Source organism: Magnolia sinica, chromosome 5 (genome assembly GCF_029962835.1).
Source record: "Magnolia sinica isolate HGM2019 chromosome 5, MsV1, whole genome shotgun sequence".
NCBI lineage: Eukaryota > Viridiplantae > Streptophyta > Magnoliopsida > Magnoliales > Magnoliaceae > Magnolia > Magnolia sinica.
Window position 1 is genome coordinate 84,456,844 of NC_080577.1, and position 16,472 is coordinate 84,473,315.

The 16,472-nt window shown below is 39.6% G+C and overlaps 1 non-coding gene across 1 annotated transcript; it reads left to right on the forward strand.

The window, feature by feature from the left end:
- Nucleotides 1–1,048: 1,048 nt before the first annotated feature.
- Nucleotides 1,049–1,155, forward strand: LOC131247729 (small nucleolar RNA R71). The gene has a single exon (XR_009172001.1). It is a non-coding gene; the product is annotated as a small nucleolar RNA R71 (small nucleolar RNA).
- Nucleotides 1,156–16,472: the final 15,317 nt, after the last annotated feature.

Genomic DNA, 16,472 nt, shown 5'->3' on the forward strand with positions numbered 1-16,472 from the left:
GTGCACAAGTCTTTCAAGAATTTGACATATGAAGGTATTTGTTTTACGGCATCAAGTAGAGGAATATTGACCTTCACTTGTTTCAACACCTCTAGAATATCCTGAGAGTTAGAGAGAGGTTTTGGTGCAACCAACCGTTGGGGAAATGGAGCAACCGGCTTCCTTTAAGGTTCCAGTTTTAATTCTTGTGGAGCATGATGGCTAGATCTATCATCTTTGTCCACTTCTAGGTCCTTAGGCTTTTCAGCCCTAACCGGAATGGTTTTGTCAATGATCTTCCCACTCCTAAGAGTGGTGATAGATTTAGCTTGCTCCATCTGATTTGAAGAGCTTGGATCACTTATCTCATATTGCGGTTTAGGATTGGGGAGAGGTTGTGCTGGAAGCATCCCCTTTTCTATAACCGTCATACATGAATTCATCTTTTGCATAAAGTTTGTAAGTTCTCGTACTGCCTGAGTAAGCTCTTATGTGGAATTTTGAACCGGTTCTTCTTGAGGTTTCCCTTGATTTGGATTTTGATTGAAGAAATCTTGAGGGGTAGCGGTTTGTTCATTCATCCAACTGAAGTTTGGATGATTTCTTCAACCAAGATTGTATGTATTGGAGGTAGGTCCATTGAAAGGTCTTTGATAATTGTTCACGGCATTGGATTGCTCATTCAACACCCCTCGAAAGGTAGGTATTGTTGGACAATTTTCAGTTGTGTGAATGTTGCAATCACAGATACCGCAAACAGTTTCATTAACCTTATCCTTCTTTAATTCCATGGCCTCGAATTTCCTTATGAGATTAGTCACTTTAGAATTGATATCATCGTCCTCTTTCAGGAGATACATTCCACCCCTCAGATTGAGTTGGCCTAGACATGGTGCTTGATTTTGGGTATGTGTCCCATGATTGTGCGTTTTCAGCAAGTCTATCCAAGTAGTCCCACACATCATCGACATTTTTATTCATGAATTCCCCATTGCACATTGTCTCAACCAATTGGTGCATGGAAGATGTCAGTCTATCATAGAAAAAGTGTGTAATGTGCCACGTTTCAAAACCGTGTTATGGGCATGAATTGACAAGATCCTTGAACCTTTCCCAACATTGGAAGAATGTTTCATCCTCCTTTTGGGCGAAGTTCATGATTGATTTTCTAAGGGTGTTCGTTTTATGATGTGGAAAAAATTTCTTTATGAACTCCCTTTGCATGTCATTCCATGTGCCAATAGATCTAGGATGTAGTGAATGCAACCACATCTTAGCTTTTTTTTTCAAAGACAAGGGAAAGAGTTTCAGCCTGACTGTGTCCTCATATACGTTTGGAAAATATAAAGTGGTTATGATCTCATCAAACTCTTTCAGGTGTAAATATGGATTTTTTGACTCAAGCCCATGAAATTTAGGAAGGAGTTGGATTACCGCTGGCTTGATATCCATGTATCCCGTATTCTTTGGAAAAACCATACATGAGGGCGTGCTCACCCGGACCGGTTGTAAATAATCTCGTAAAGTACGAGGTGGGGGTGCTTGATGCGCCTCATTCTCATCCTGGATGTCTTCCACCTTAGGTTGAGGTAGAAGAGGTTGGTTTGCAGCCATCACTTCAATTAACTCAGGGTATCTCGAGCGGTGTCTAGTCCTGCGATGGATAGTCAACCCCTCAACCAATCCTCCTTCAGTCAAGATATGTCGAGTGTTGTCACGGACCCACTTGGGCATGAAACACTCGTAACCCTCAATTCAGATTCTAACCTAAACCTAAAAAGGAAGAAAAGAAAATAGAAATCTAGGAAACGAAAGACAGAAGTGTTGGAAGGAAGTTACCAAATTCGAAGTTCCTAAGTTAGATCCTGCAAAATAAAACAAACCAAGTTAGTTTCTAAAGATAGAAATTCTAAAATTAGAAAGTTCCTAAAATCGAAAGTGAACTAATTTCTAAAAAAAAAAATTCCTAAAAAAAAAAGAAATAGAAAGTTTTTAAAAACAAATTAAGAAAGTTCTAAACTTAAATTAGAAAGTAAGTTAGTTTCTAAAATTAAAAGAAATCCTAGAATTAGAAAGTTTCTAAAAATAGAAAATAAAAAAGATGGGCTAGTTTTTAAGACTAGAAAAAGTTTTTAAAAACAAAAGAGAACCTAAAAATAGAAAGATTAGAAAGATATTACCAATTTAGAAAGTCTAACTCAAGGTCCTAAAAAACAGGACAGGTTAGTTTTAAAAATCAAACAAAAAACCCAATCCTAAAAATAAAAATTAGAAAAAACCCTAATCTTAACCTAATTCTAAAACTAGTTAATCTCAGAAGAACGTAACCGTCAATCCTCGACAACGGCACCAAAAACTTGTTTACACCCCAAGTATAGGGTTGTGATGTAGTAATAATCTCGGTGAGACCGAGGTCGAATCCACAGGGACTGAACCTTGTACGCAATTGGAAAGTAACTTGAACTAGAACTACACGAAGATGTAATTTAAATCAGGAAATTTTAAGGGAATAATGGTGAAATCTTAAACTAAAACTTGTAAAATTCAAAGGTGCAAAACTAGGGTGCCAAGGATCCACTTGTAGAGATCAGGGAGATCTATGCTTGATTCAAGAACACAACTGGAATTAGAGTCCTATCTTCATCCAGATGGAAGATAATTCATTAAAAATAATTAGGAACGTCCTTTGATCTAGTTATCAACAGATAAAATGTATGAAAATTAGACTTGATTCCATCACAAGGCCATGCCCATGAGACAAAGCAAACAACAGAATCTAACCAATCCACATCCATTTTGAGAGAGTTATGAACGTTAGGAAGGATTCCATCATCCAACCATGCCCATGAGATGATGGTGAACAACAGGGCTTCCTAACTTCATAATCACAATAATGACAAGAACATACTCAAAGCTATCGCAGATCCATTGTAATTTAAGTCACAACAAACCATTAAAAACTAAAGGCATTTCTTATAATCAAACTAGAATTAAAATCAGTTCAACTTAAACTTGAATTAAAAGGCATAAAGAAAAGTCTCCCATCACACTACAAGCTTCACCTCTTAGCCCTAGCTAAGAGGTTTAGCCAACCACAATCATGATTAACTAAAAATCTCTTAAAAACATAACAATTAAGGAAAGAGGGAGAAAACTCCTGATAGCCGGCCGATTCACGCCTTTGCTCCTCTCTCTTTCTCCACATGTCCTGGCTTACGTCCTCTGCTGCACGTCTAAGTGATTGATGCCTTCTCTCTCTCTCTCTCTCTCTCTTTTATAAAGACACCGGGGGCGGTGGAATGAAGTTGGTGGAGTTGGGCGTCGGTGTGAAGAAGTGCGTAATTTCTTTACGCAACAGAAATGTTCACAGCCGGAGACACTTTACGCAACAACACTTGCGTTTTGAACCTGATTCTTGGTACAGTGAAGGTTTGACCGAGATTCCATCTTCATGGATGGGGTCGTGCGCACCTTGGGCTCCTTCTGGATGGTTTAGATCATCCAACCGATCACAGTCAAGATCACACAATGGCCCACCGTGGTCGGTTTTCACGGACGCAGGGCCTTGCGCAATTTCTTGCGCTGTGCTGATGGTGGGGCCCATGATTGATGTCTTCAGGGAAATCCACTCCGTCCACTGAATGCACGTCAAAAAACCAGTTGGAAATGGCTGGTTTCGGATTGGATTTGGTGTGGCCCACAGAATCTTTTACTCCGCCGTCCGTCCTGCGTTTGAATCCCCATATTTTTGCAATGACTGAGGAAATCAGGCTGCCGATCATGGTACGGTCGGTTTGGGTCCCTGAATTCAATGGGTGGTGTGGATCATTGAGATGTGTGAAGATGGTGGCCCACCTGAATCCGTCTGCAAGTCTCGATTTCGGGTGGGAGTCTGATTTCGAGCAGGATCCGCTCGATCAGCGGTCTGTTGACCGATTTCATGTGTTTGGTGCACAGCGGCTGTGCACCTTCTATGCACGCGCGCCCATGAATGTGGGGTCCCCATGGATGTTTTGATAAATCCATACCGTCCATCTGCCTTCCCATCTAACTTAAAGGGTCGAGACCAAAATTGAAGCATTTCTAAAGATCAGGTGGGCCACAGATTAGTGTTTTATGGGCTGATTTGTCCGTTGGGCCACTTCCACAAGGATCCAATGGTTGAAATTCGACGTGTACAGTTAATTTATGGTCCTCAGGCTAGATATAAAGTTTCGAGCCGAACGGATGGTGGGAACCCTATGCTCTTGCATTGAGGACGACTTTCAGGCCTCTTGGACTTCAATTGTTTGATTTTCTCGGATCTCTGGTGTGTAAATTCTTTGATCTCGGTCCCCTGGGGTCTGTCCCTTGCCTTGGTGATTTCTGAGCGTTAAATCCATGCTTTTAGTACCCTTTTCAGTCCAGGCTCCTAAATACACCTTGCAACACAAACACGATTAAAATAGGCCGTTAAACAGTATCATGTTCGTAAAATTAGGTAATAACTGGGGTCTAATATGCAATATTTGACCCTCGACAATTTCCCATTGATAAGACACCATTCCATATCTTGTAAACTGGAGCCCTACGTTTAATGCCAAGGTCCCAGCCCCTCTTTGCAGCCCTGTACTTCTCCAAAATAACTCCACAAAGCACGATTCTTTGAACCAAACCTCCACCATTTGCATAGTAGGCAATGTTGTCAAATGGCATAAGTGATCTCGTGCGACCCTAGGGGGCTGTGCGCTTATGTAATGGCATAGCCCTGCAAACAATTTAAAAAGAAAATTAAAAAAAGGAAAATTCAAGGAAAAATGAAAAAAAAAAATGTAAAAATACTACAAGTGAAGGGAATTGTTTTTATAGTTTTATTAAACGATTATACCAATATCAAGTTAACTAACAACTACTCAAATGAATTATATACTAAAAAATGTGAAAAAACAACATATAAATTTTATTGATGTCATTTTAAGAGAGAATGATAATAATAGTGTGAGAGAGTGTAAGAGGGTTAAGAGACTAGAGAGATTGAAAGATGAGTGTAAGAGGGTTAAGAGACTAGAGAGATTGAAAGATGAGATTGTGAAAATAGGGAGGTGGGAGTGCCTATTTATAAACAAAAAGTGAGAGAAGAAAAAAAAAACCAAAAAAAGAAAAAAAGAAAAAAACCAACGGCTAGAAATCTAACTATTTGGAGGTTATGCCAACGCATACTATATATGCAATGGCATAACCACATAACTATGGCTTATGCGCTCGCATATTTCTTTGTGCGATCGCATAAGCCCCAATAGCACGATGACTACATATGCCACCATGGCATATGCTGTCCACTAGTCCAAAATGGCATATGCGATAACATAAGCACTCATGTGAATGATAGTAGGTCCAATACTTCTCTCTAACTTTGCCTACTCCCAAACCTCCATCCTCTTTTAATTTCTAAACATCTTTCCACTTTCAGAGGAGGATTTTCCTTTTACCTGCTGAGCTACCCTACATAAAACCCCTTTGGATTTTCTCAAATTTCTTCACTATTGTTGTTGAGATCTTAAACAAAGATAAATAGTAAACTAGAATATTTGCTAGTGTTACTTTGATTAGAATAATCCTCTTCCAATGGATAAATACTCTCTCTTCCAATAGGCAAGGGTTTCTCAAAATTTTCGATCACTGGGTCCCATAAGTAGGCAATACACATGCTGGCTCACAGTGGGAGACCCAAATAGGTAATAGGAAAGGCCTGAGATTTGCAACCCACCATCTCTGCTAGATAGCTCAAACTTAGGTCCACAAGCTTAATGCTCACCATCAAACCCATGCCCAAGTTTACTCTTACCCCGGTTACAACCTTGAAGCTTGTAAGGATAAATTTGAGATTTGAAACTCTCCTTGATGCCTTGCATAAAACTCGTGCAAGGCATCAAGGATCATCAACATGTTGGATCATCGAACTTGGAAACCTTCTATCAAGCCCCAATCTTCCATCCTTGTAAACAAACTACTAAGGCCTTCTGCTACCATTAGGAACGAAAATGGGAAGAGAGGGTCCCCTTGTTTCAGACTCCTAAAGCTTCTAAAATGCTTGCATGACAACTAGTTGATCATTAGTTCATCACTGAGAAGGATGCTTGGATATTCATCCCAACACCTATCTTTGCTATCTAGCTTTGAACCCCAATCCATCACATACAGCAGAAAATGCCTGTTTGGAACGCAAGATTAAATGGTATAGAGTTGCATTAGGTGGAACTAACACCATTATTGCCCAATGATTATATGTATGGAAATACCATGGTATTTTGACCATGCAATCCCACGTTTGCGATTAAATTCTTCCTTTCTGAAAACATTGTATTAAGTGAAACCTGTGTTTGGTGGACCATGGAATTGTAATAAACGGACCAGTTTTCACAACTGATGCCGGTCACTAGAGCTGTACATGAGTCAAACCGAGTTGAGCTCGGCACAGCTTGACTCGACTCGGCTCGGCTCGGTCCTCGAGCCTGACTGGCCAGCTCGACTTGGTTCGGTTAGCAGCTCGGGCCAGTTCGAGCCTCTGCGACATTTTCTCAAACAAATGGAATGCACCTTCAATTTCTCACACTATGTAAAACAACAGCAACAATTTACAGGCATTTCATCAAACACTCGATAGGCAGCATCAAAATCAAAATACAAGGGTAGTTTTATCATGAAAAGTTTTTTTTTTTTTTTTTTTGTAGTGATTTGTTTCGTATCATACCTTCCTTGCCACCGACTGATTCTGCAGAGAATATAAGCACCCGAAACACCTCTTCGTTGAGTCATTTCATCAAACACTTGGTGAGTAATGTCAATATCAAAATAACCGAGTCACTGAACTGATTCGATCTGAGTTCGATTCGAGTTGAGGTTCGATCCGAGTCGGTTCGAGCTTGGACAAGCTTGAACTCGGCTCGAAAGTTTTTCAAGGTCCAAAAATCAGCTCCACTCGCTCTAACTCAGTTTCAAACCAAGTCGATTCAAGCTTTTTCGATTCGAGTTGAGCGAGTTAACTGAGCTAACTCGGTTTGTGTACAACTCTGCTGGTCACTTGTATGCATATTCAACTTGACCGTCACGTGTAAAGGGCGCATATAGATGGATGGTGTGGATGAAACACATGCATCAACGTGGGGCCCATAGATGTAGTGGATTTTGAAAGCCACTAGAAATCCCGTTGTATCTCCTATTGGAAGTGAATGATATGATACATGGATTACTCCAATCCTTCCCATCTTTTCCAAACACCAGATGGAATTTACATTGGACCAATTACAATTCCATACCACCTAATCTCACATTCCAAACATGCCATAATCTATGTGATTGTTCATTATCTCCATGTCCACTTCACACACCAAACCCGGTTCTTTAGCGGCCATTCTTCAATGGATGTATTTGTTAGCTATCAGAGTGCCGTCAAGGATTTGCGCTTGTTAATGAAGGCTCCTTGATAGTGAGATATTATGGTATGCATCGTCGCTTTTAATCTTTGAGTGAGAGTCTTGGCTATAATCTTGTAGATGCTTTTGCTCATGCTTATGGATTTCTTCAGAATGAGGTGGATAAGAGAAGCGTTAATGCTCCTATTAAATCTGGATCTCTCATGAAATTCAACAAGAACAGCCATCAGATCATGCTTTATAGTCTTCTAAAGCTTCCAGAAGAAACCAATCAAGAAATTACCAGCTCCCGAAGCTTTGCTGTCGTATAAACTGAAAACAGCCTTGCTGTTCTCTTCCTCTTTGAAAGGCTTTCAGGACTACACCGCCTTTGACAAGCAACTGAAAGGGAGCCCATTGAGTATGGGTCTCTGATGATATCTTCTTTCATATGGAGCTTTGTGTAAAACTCTTTGATCTTTCGTTTATCTTGTTCCTATCTTCAATGGTTCTGCTATTGATGATATCCTTCTATTGGTATTACTCCTCATCCTTGCATTAGCCCTTCTATGGAAGAAGGGCATATTGCGATAGCTGTCTTTCAGCCATAGAGCGCTCTACCAGTGAGTAGGCATCACACTCTGACGATACGAAATCAGGGGCAAGTTATAAAGCTCCCCTGTATCACCTAAAATATCACATGGTATCGCAATGTATTGATGCAACGCCATGTTTTAAAAATATCACCATATAAGCTATCTAGTATCATCAATACATGCAATATGTATCGACAATACGAGAGACAACACCCCCTTTTGCCGAAAATAAAAATCAGATAAAGACCAAAAATTCATTTTTCTCATTTTTATTGGATTTCTCAAAGGATTTTGATTGGTCCTTGCGAGTTATTTGGAGATAAAAAGAGGATTAGGTTGAGAAATTGAGATCAGAGAGTGAAAACAGGTTGAAACCTAATTAGCGAGTTTTTCCCATTTAAAGTTATTTTTCTTGTTTAAATAGTTTAGAATCAATAGAATCTACGTTGAAATCCATGATTTTGCATGTTTTGCATGCTCAATAATGAATTCTTACCACTGATTTTTTTTTTTTTTTTGGGAGAAACGGAGGAACTTGGGGAAAATCTGAAATTTCCCCCAAGTTCACCTATTTAATTTGCAATTAGGGTGCGGAAAAATCATATGAGAGTACTTGTAGGCTGATATACAAATTAATGGAATTTTTGAAAAAAATATCTTTAATTAAAAATATCAAAAAATAACAAAAAAATGTTATTTAAAAAAAATTATATTGACCAACCAAAATTGGTTCCTTGTATATTTGTGTATTGATGAGTGTGTGTTGATCTTAATATCAACCACACTTATTATTTTTAAAAATGAATTTATTTTTTAAACAACATAATTTTTTTTTAAAAATAAAAAATAAATGCACTATAAATTGTAGGACCGATTATCTTTCAAATTTTTTTTTTTTTTTTTAACATTGTGGGACTGATTTAGTGCAATTAATTAATACATTCGATGTTCTAATAAATTATATGCATTATAGAAATATTTTTTTATTTTTGATTTATTATTAAATATTTATTTTAAAAATTATGAAAATATTTGAGACAATATTATCTATTGTTCCCAATAATCTTTTTGTCCAATGTGGTCGTGCAAGTATAAAATGTCTAGGAAAGGGGGGCAACCTGATATTGGTTGGCAGCATGGGACTCCGTTCGTTGTCAACCAACATGAGTCAAAGTGCAATTATTGTGGGCATGTGTCAAAGAGTGATGCGGTGTCCTTTTTGAAGGAACACCTGGTAGGGGGTATTGTGGATTGAACATGTGTTTTGAATGAGATGAGAGCGTAAATTGTGTCGTTGTGGGCAAGGTGATATGGAGAGATGAGCATGTTGAGCGTGAGAGGGAGTTTAGGGAGGAGTTGGTGCGTCTGATACAAAGTCTTGGAGCAATAGAAGATGATGACCTCGAGTATAGACGGGCTGTTAAGAAGTCCTTACCAGAGAAGTGGGCTAGAGATTATATTCGACAGTGGGAAGGGAGTAAACATACTTTTAAGGGGTCTACGCGAGAAGTAGGTGGTGGTAGTGGAGCAAGGGGCAATGATTTGGAGGTATGCGCCGTAGTAGTAGTGTGAGGGTGCCGGATGTGCCTTCAAATCTGACAATTTATAAGGAAGAGGGAAGAAGCAAAAGTGGTTAAAAGATCCTTGGAGTGGAGGGGATGTAAGAAAGAGGGTGGGAAAATTTATTATAAGGTTTTTATATATAACCATGTGCCAACTAGAGCAGCTCTGAGCCTGCACTTTAAGAATATGATCAATAAAGTGCAATGTGGGGGTAAGGGTGGTGCCACCTACACCACATACAATTATGAGGCCTTTCCTAAACGATGAGTTTGTTGAAATGCATTGTTGTATTGATGAGTTGAGGATGTCATGGAAAACTTCTGGGTTGCGCTGATGTGTGATGGATGGACAAGGCTTAAGAAGTTGTCCATCATAAATTTTATGATCTACTATAGAAGGACCATATTTCTAATGGTTATTAGTGCGTCAAATGAAATAAAGAGCACAATATATATGGGCTGATTAAGGATATGATGAGGAGTTGGGGAGGAAGAATGTAGTGTAGTTTGTCATAGACAATGGGAGCGCATTTGTGAAGGCGCAAAAGGATTTGACGATGTATGACTTGTATTGAAATCTCATGTGCAACCCATTGCATTGATTTGATGCTTGAAGTGATAGGAGATATGCTTATAGTTAAGAGTGCGGTCGTTAATGCTCGGGCAATTACTAATTTTATCTATAATCACACTTGACTATTAGTTGAGATGCGTGTGAGGTGTCATGGCGATGTAGTGCGCCTTCTGGCGAAAAGGTTCGCTACTAATTTCATCGCCGTTGAAAACCTCTTGAAACACAAACATGGATTTAAAGGCATATTTAATTTTAAGAGTAGGAATTGAAATTAACGACAGTGTTCTGGCAAAAATTCTCGTCGGTACGAGTCAAGGGAATGGCTCCTTGGCCTCTGATTTCCATATAAAGGACACGACGAGGATAAGGACCCTCTTTAACTTCCATTCTGATTGACTGGATATCTCTCATAAGGAATCGAAGGAAGATGCGAACGATTGAAGGGTTTGTCATGAGCAATTTGTTCTAGGACCACGCACAGTGCAATAGGTATTCTGGAGCCCATTTATTGCGCTAAGGATAGTAGATAACGAGACATTCATTTATAGTTTCCATGTACGAGTTCATACGGTACATGGAAGATGTGATCAGGGCAAAAGCTTCGAAGGCATGTAAATGAATGCACATAATCATTGATGACCAATGGGATAGGACTCTTGAGTACTGTGTCACAAAGTATTTATATTTAATTTTCTGTATGTTTCAATTCTTTATTAGTTGTTGACCTAGATCTAGTAGATGGCCAACCAGATCTCAAGAGAGTATGATGGGGACATCACGCGCACATGCGCACGCAAGCTGCCCCCCTACGCACATACGCAAGGAAAAGGAGGGCTTCACCATCGATCTGGCTTGATGACGACGTTCAGAGAGGGCTTCCTAGTTAGAAGACGGAGTTATGGTTTAAGAGAGTGAGTCCGATAGTCAAGTAAAGCCCATCATGGGATCTCATGATTGTGGCCCACTAGTTGGATTAAGTTTATATTTTAGGTTTTACTTATTTATGTTATTTAAAACATCATGAACACTTTAGATTTCTTTGATTAGTTTTTATTTTGGTTTACTTCATTGCCAAGTAATAGGTTGTGTACAAGGCGCGAGTTTTGGGGTATAGGGTTTTCTTATAAATAGGCATCCCTTGTAGTTCTTTTGATTCATTGAAGTTGAATAAAAATTCTTGCGTGTTTTTCTGCTCTCTGAGTTTCTGAGTTGTGGAAATATTCAAGTGGGTGCGAAGCCCTCCCTTTTCGAAGGGCTAATTAACGTGGTGCGAAGCCATGTTTACCATGTCTATCCCAATCCCCCCTTCCATCTGATCTCATCCATTCTACGATCATCTTCGCTTCAAATCTGCTTGTTTTGTACCTGTTCATCCCTCTACAACCAGTTCCAGAATCTAGCCCTGCAGGAGGACTGAAACGTCGATGGAGCACCGCGCCCCGACCGCACATCGGATTGCGATGAAACTTGGAGGGTTTGAGGTCCCCCCCTGGCCGACCAAGGTCAAGGAAGCAGTTTGGGGATTCGGGCCCCCACCACATGTGCGGCCAGCCTATTGCGCATGAGCGTCGGGCCCTAACCCGTTGTCCGCATGCGGGAGCTGTTCTAGGTTCAGGCCTGGACCCGTGTAGATTCCCCTTTACTTGAATGTTTGAGCTTTTGTGTGGGATGTGAAATTATTATGTGATTGTTCTGAATTAGTATGATCTAAGCCTGAAATCTTGCATATCATATTTAAATTTCATGTCCTGCATCATAGTAGAAGCAGTAACATCATAGGGCATCAACGTTAGTGTTGTCGTAGAGGAGGTAATGTCTCCCTTGAAGGTTTTAACCCATTGTCAAGGGATGCTTGAGGCAGCGGAGCATTTGGATTTTATGGGACACATGGTGGCCTGATGCAGGATGATCTAAGCTATAATGCATGTGTGAGCTCATAAATTATCTAGCGAAATAAACTAAGCAAATCAATTGAAATATTTAACATTCCATATCATAGTAAAGATAATAACAAAAGAAACATGCAATGGTTGCAAACCATTATCACAATCAATGTTGTCAAATTGCATATGCGATTGTATGCGGTCAACATATGCTGTTCGCATATGCGATTGCACAATCGCATATGCCATGACATATTTTTTTATAAAATAATAAAAAGTTTAAAAAAGGAAAAAATTTAAAAAAATGAAAAAATTCTTAAAAAAATAGGAAAAACTTGCCTACTTAGTATGCATGATTGGATTCGGTTATTTTACTTGTTTCATTATAGTTTGAGTGTTTCATTAAGTTACATATTTAATTATTTATATTATATTATATAAAATTTAATAAAACAATAAAGCTACATTAAAAGAGAACAAATTATTATAAACTTCGAACAAAGAAATTTTCCGAATAAATGGATAACTTGAAACAACTTAGAAGTTAACTTACAACTTAATTTACAAAAAGCAAGAACAACTTATAAAAAAAAAAAAAACATACTTGAAATAAGTGTAGAGAGATTAGAGTAAGAGAGAGTAAGAGATTTAGAACTTTGGAGTAAAGAATAGTGAAAACGAAGGGGATATGAGTGCCTATTTATAGGCAAAAGTTCTCCAAATTGAAAAAAATAAAAAATAAAAAATTGCTTCCACTTTGGCTATTAGGAAATATGCGACTGCATATGTAGTATGTGATGTCACATATAAAAGTATGCCATGGCATACTTGCCAGGATCATATATGCTATCATGGCATATGCGATTTGATCCATAGTATGCACATATGCAATCGCATATGCGCATATGCGATCGCATTTGACAACAATGATCACAATCCTGCGGTACCGTATTCAAATTATGCGTGGATTGGATCTGGCGAGGGATGGGACCTCTCGATTTTGCATGGTTTCAATCCAACAATCAATGCAACTTCTCTAGTCCAGGAAATCAAATGATTTTTGGAATATGGACGACTTAAAAATCTGAGAGGGTTGAGATCAATTCTCAGATTTTCAAGGTCAATAGCAATCAAAGAATACTGGGCATTGAAAGAGAAGAAGAAGGTTGGAGGGCTAGAAATAGAATTTAGAAAAAGAGGAGATTAGGGGAAGAGAAGAACGTACCACAGAGAGAAAGGGGAAGGAGGCACCAAGCTTTCATAAAAAAAATATCAGAAAGCACCCTATTTATAAATAAAATTCGGATTTAAAAGGAAATGACTAAACTACCCCTATAACAAAAGAAAAAAAAACGTGCAAAACAAAGCTCTAAAAAAATAAAAATAAATAAAAAATCCCGCGTAACAGATCAGTCTTCTAACTCATCCTACACGTGTGTCCTCCTAATGCGGGGTCTTCAATTAATCCAAAGATATGTGTAAGGTCTTTAAAACCATCCTTGGTTGTGCCATGAACCATCATCTAGCTATAAAGATGTATTTGTTGGCCGCCTTCGTCGAGTTAAAACTTTTGTGCGTCTCGAGAAGGTCCGGATCAATCCGCTGCAGTTCCGCTTCTGTAAGCTGTGTGGAATCGGATGGTGGCTTGTTCTTCCATTTGACAAGGTACCTTTGGAAACCCCCATCTCGTGTGGAAACAATCTCCTCATCCACTATCCCTTCAATCTCTTACTTACGGTCAATTGACAGTGGAAGGGGTGGAGTGGGTTGAGAAGTAAAGTCAGAAAATGGCCAAGGGTGGGAAGTAGAAACAATGGAAGGGTTAGGACAAAGGACTAGATCTTCCACATTGATCGTCGGATTTATTCCCATTTTAGGTGGAAGGTCTACCCTGTACGCATTAGACCCAATTTTACGCAATACTTTGAATGGTCCAGTACTGCGAGCTTGTAATTTCTTAGCAGAACCCGAAAGATACCTCTCCGGTCTAATCCTAACCATTACATAATCCCCTTCATTAAATTCTATCCACCTACGATGTTGGTCAGTTGAACATTTATAATTATCATTACTTACATTTATTCGCTGTCTAACATGTGCATGCAAGTCATGAATGCGTCGTGCAAATGCATCGGCTGACTCAGAAGATATTTGGGTAATTGACATGGGTAACAAGTTTATGGGCATCTGAGGTTTGTACTCACTAACAATTTCAAATGGATTCAACCCTGTAGATCTATTGACTGAACTGTTGTAGGCGAACTCGACTATAGGTAGAATCAAATCCCAAGTTTTTACATGTTCACCCACTAAGTATCGTAAGAGGTTTCCAAGGCTGTGATTAACCGCCTCAGTTTGGCCATCAGTTTGTGGGTGATATGTAGTAGAAAACTACAAATGTGTTCCCATCATGTGCTATAGTGTCTTCCAAAAATAGTTGGTAAATTTGACATCATGTTTATACACTATGGTCTTAGGTAAACCATGGAGACGGACCACACCATCGAAAAAGACCTTAGCAATATTAGACGCATCCGAAGTTTTAGAACATGGGATGAAATGTGCCATATTAAAGAAGTGGTCCACAACAACAAAAATGGAATCGTGCTTTTTAATTGTCTTGGGAAGCCTAAGCACGAAATCTATGCTAATGTCTTGCCACGACGCATGTGGCACAGGTAATGGCGTATATAATTGAAAAATTTTCTTTTGCTGCTTTGCCATCTGACATGTTCTACACTGCCCTAAAATTTCGGCGACATCTCGCTTGAGACTTGGCCAATAGAAACGATCCTCTACGAGGGCAATAGTCTTATTATGGCCAAAGTGGCCAGCTATCCCTCTCGAATAAAGCTCCCAGACGAGGAATTCACGGACGGACGTATGGGGAATACATAAACGATTTCCTTTAAAAAGGAATCCATCTCTCAACACGAAATCCCCTGTACTTTGCTGATCACTTGAGAGTGACGTATAAGTATCCCCAAAATCTAGACATGTGGGTACTCGTCTCTCAATTGCTCAAAGCCGACAACTCCTACACTCAAAGAATTGAGCAATGCGACCTTACGGCTAAGGGCATCGGCTGGTTTATTCTCTACTCTGGCCTTGTGTTTTAAGACAAACGAATACTCTTGAAGGAACGCAATCCACTTAACATGTCTTGGGTTAAGTTTCTTCTGTGAGTGAAGATAATGTAAGGCCTTGTGATAAGAGAATAAGACAAATTCCTGCGGTAGGAGGTAGTGACGCTAATGTCTCAAAGATTGCACTATTGCATAGAATTCCTTATCATAGGTAGAGTATTTTTGTTTTGCTTCATTCAGTTTCTCACTGAACTAGGCAACATGATAGCCCTCTTGACTCAGGACTCCACCTTACCAACACTAGATGTATCACACGCAACTTCAAAGACTTTAGAAAGGTCGGGAAGGCGTATGACGGGAGCTTCAACCATCTTGCCCTTAATTTCTTTGAAGGCCTTAACTGCGGCTTTCGACCACACGAATTCTCCCTTCTTCATACACTGTAATGAGAGCCATAACCGTGCTAAAACTCCCAATGAACCGACAATTGAATGTGGCTAAGCCAAGGAAGCTTCACACTTCATGGATGTTCTTTAGTTTAGGCCAATTAATTATGGCCTTGACTTTCTTTGGGTCTGCACGCATCCCTTCTGCTGAAACTATAAACCCTAAGAACACAACTTGACTGGACATGAACGAACACTTTTTAAGGTTAACACATAATTTCTCCGTCCTAAGGACGCTCTAGATCAACATCAAATGTTCAAAGTGTGATTCTCTAGTGGTGCTATAGATCAGGATATCGTTGAAGTACACCACTAAGAATTTCCCCATGAACGGTCTCAAGACCTGGGTCATCACCCACATGAAAGTGCTAGGCGCGTTAGTCAAGCCAAAAGACATGACCAATAACTCATATAGACCATCCTTCGTCTTGAAGGCTGTCTTCCATTCATCACCGGAGCGTATATGGATTTGGTGATATCCACTCTTGAGATCTATTTTGGAGAAAATGGTGGATTTTGCCATCATGTCTAACATGTCATCAAGCCTAGGTATGGGAAACCTATATTTGACTGTGATTTTGTTGATAGCTCTACTGTCCACACACATGCGCCAAGTGCCATTTTTCTTAGGTGTTAGTAAAGCGGATACGACACACAGGCTCATGCTCTCCTGGATGAAACCCTTTCGTTGGAGCTCATCTACTTGCTTCTTCAACTCTACATGCTCTGCAGGGCTCATCCTAAAGTGAGGAAGGTTTGGTAGAGTCGACCCAGGGACAAGATCAATGGTATGTTGGATGTCCCTCATGGGTGGCAACTCATCCGACAAATTCTCAGGGAATACATCACTGTACTCCTCTAAGATCGGGACTACCTCGTGGGGTAACTCTATTGGTACTTTTGGTGTAGCCTCTCTAGCCACTAAGGCATACACTGTCGAATTCTCATCAGTCTC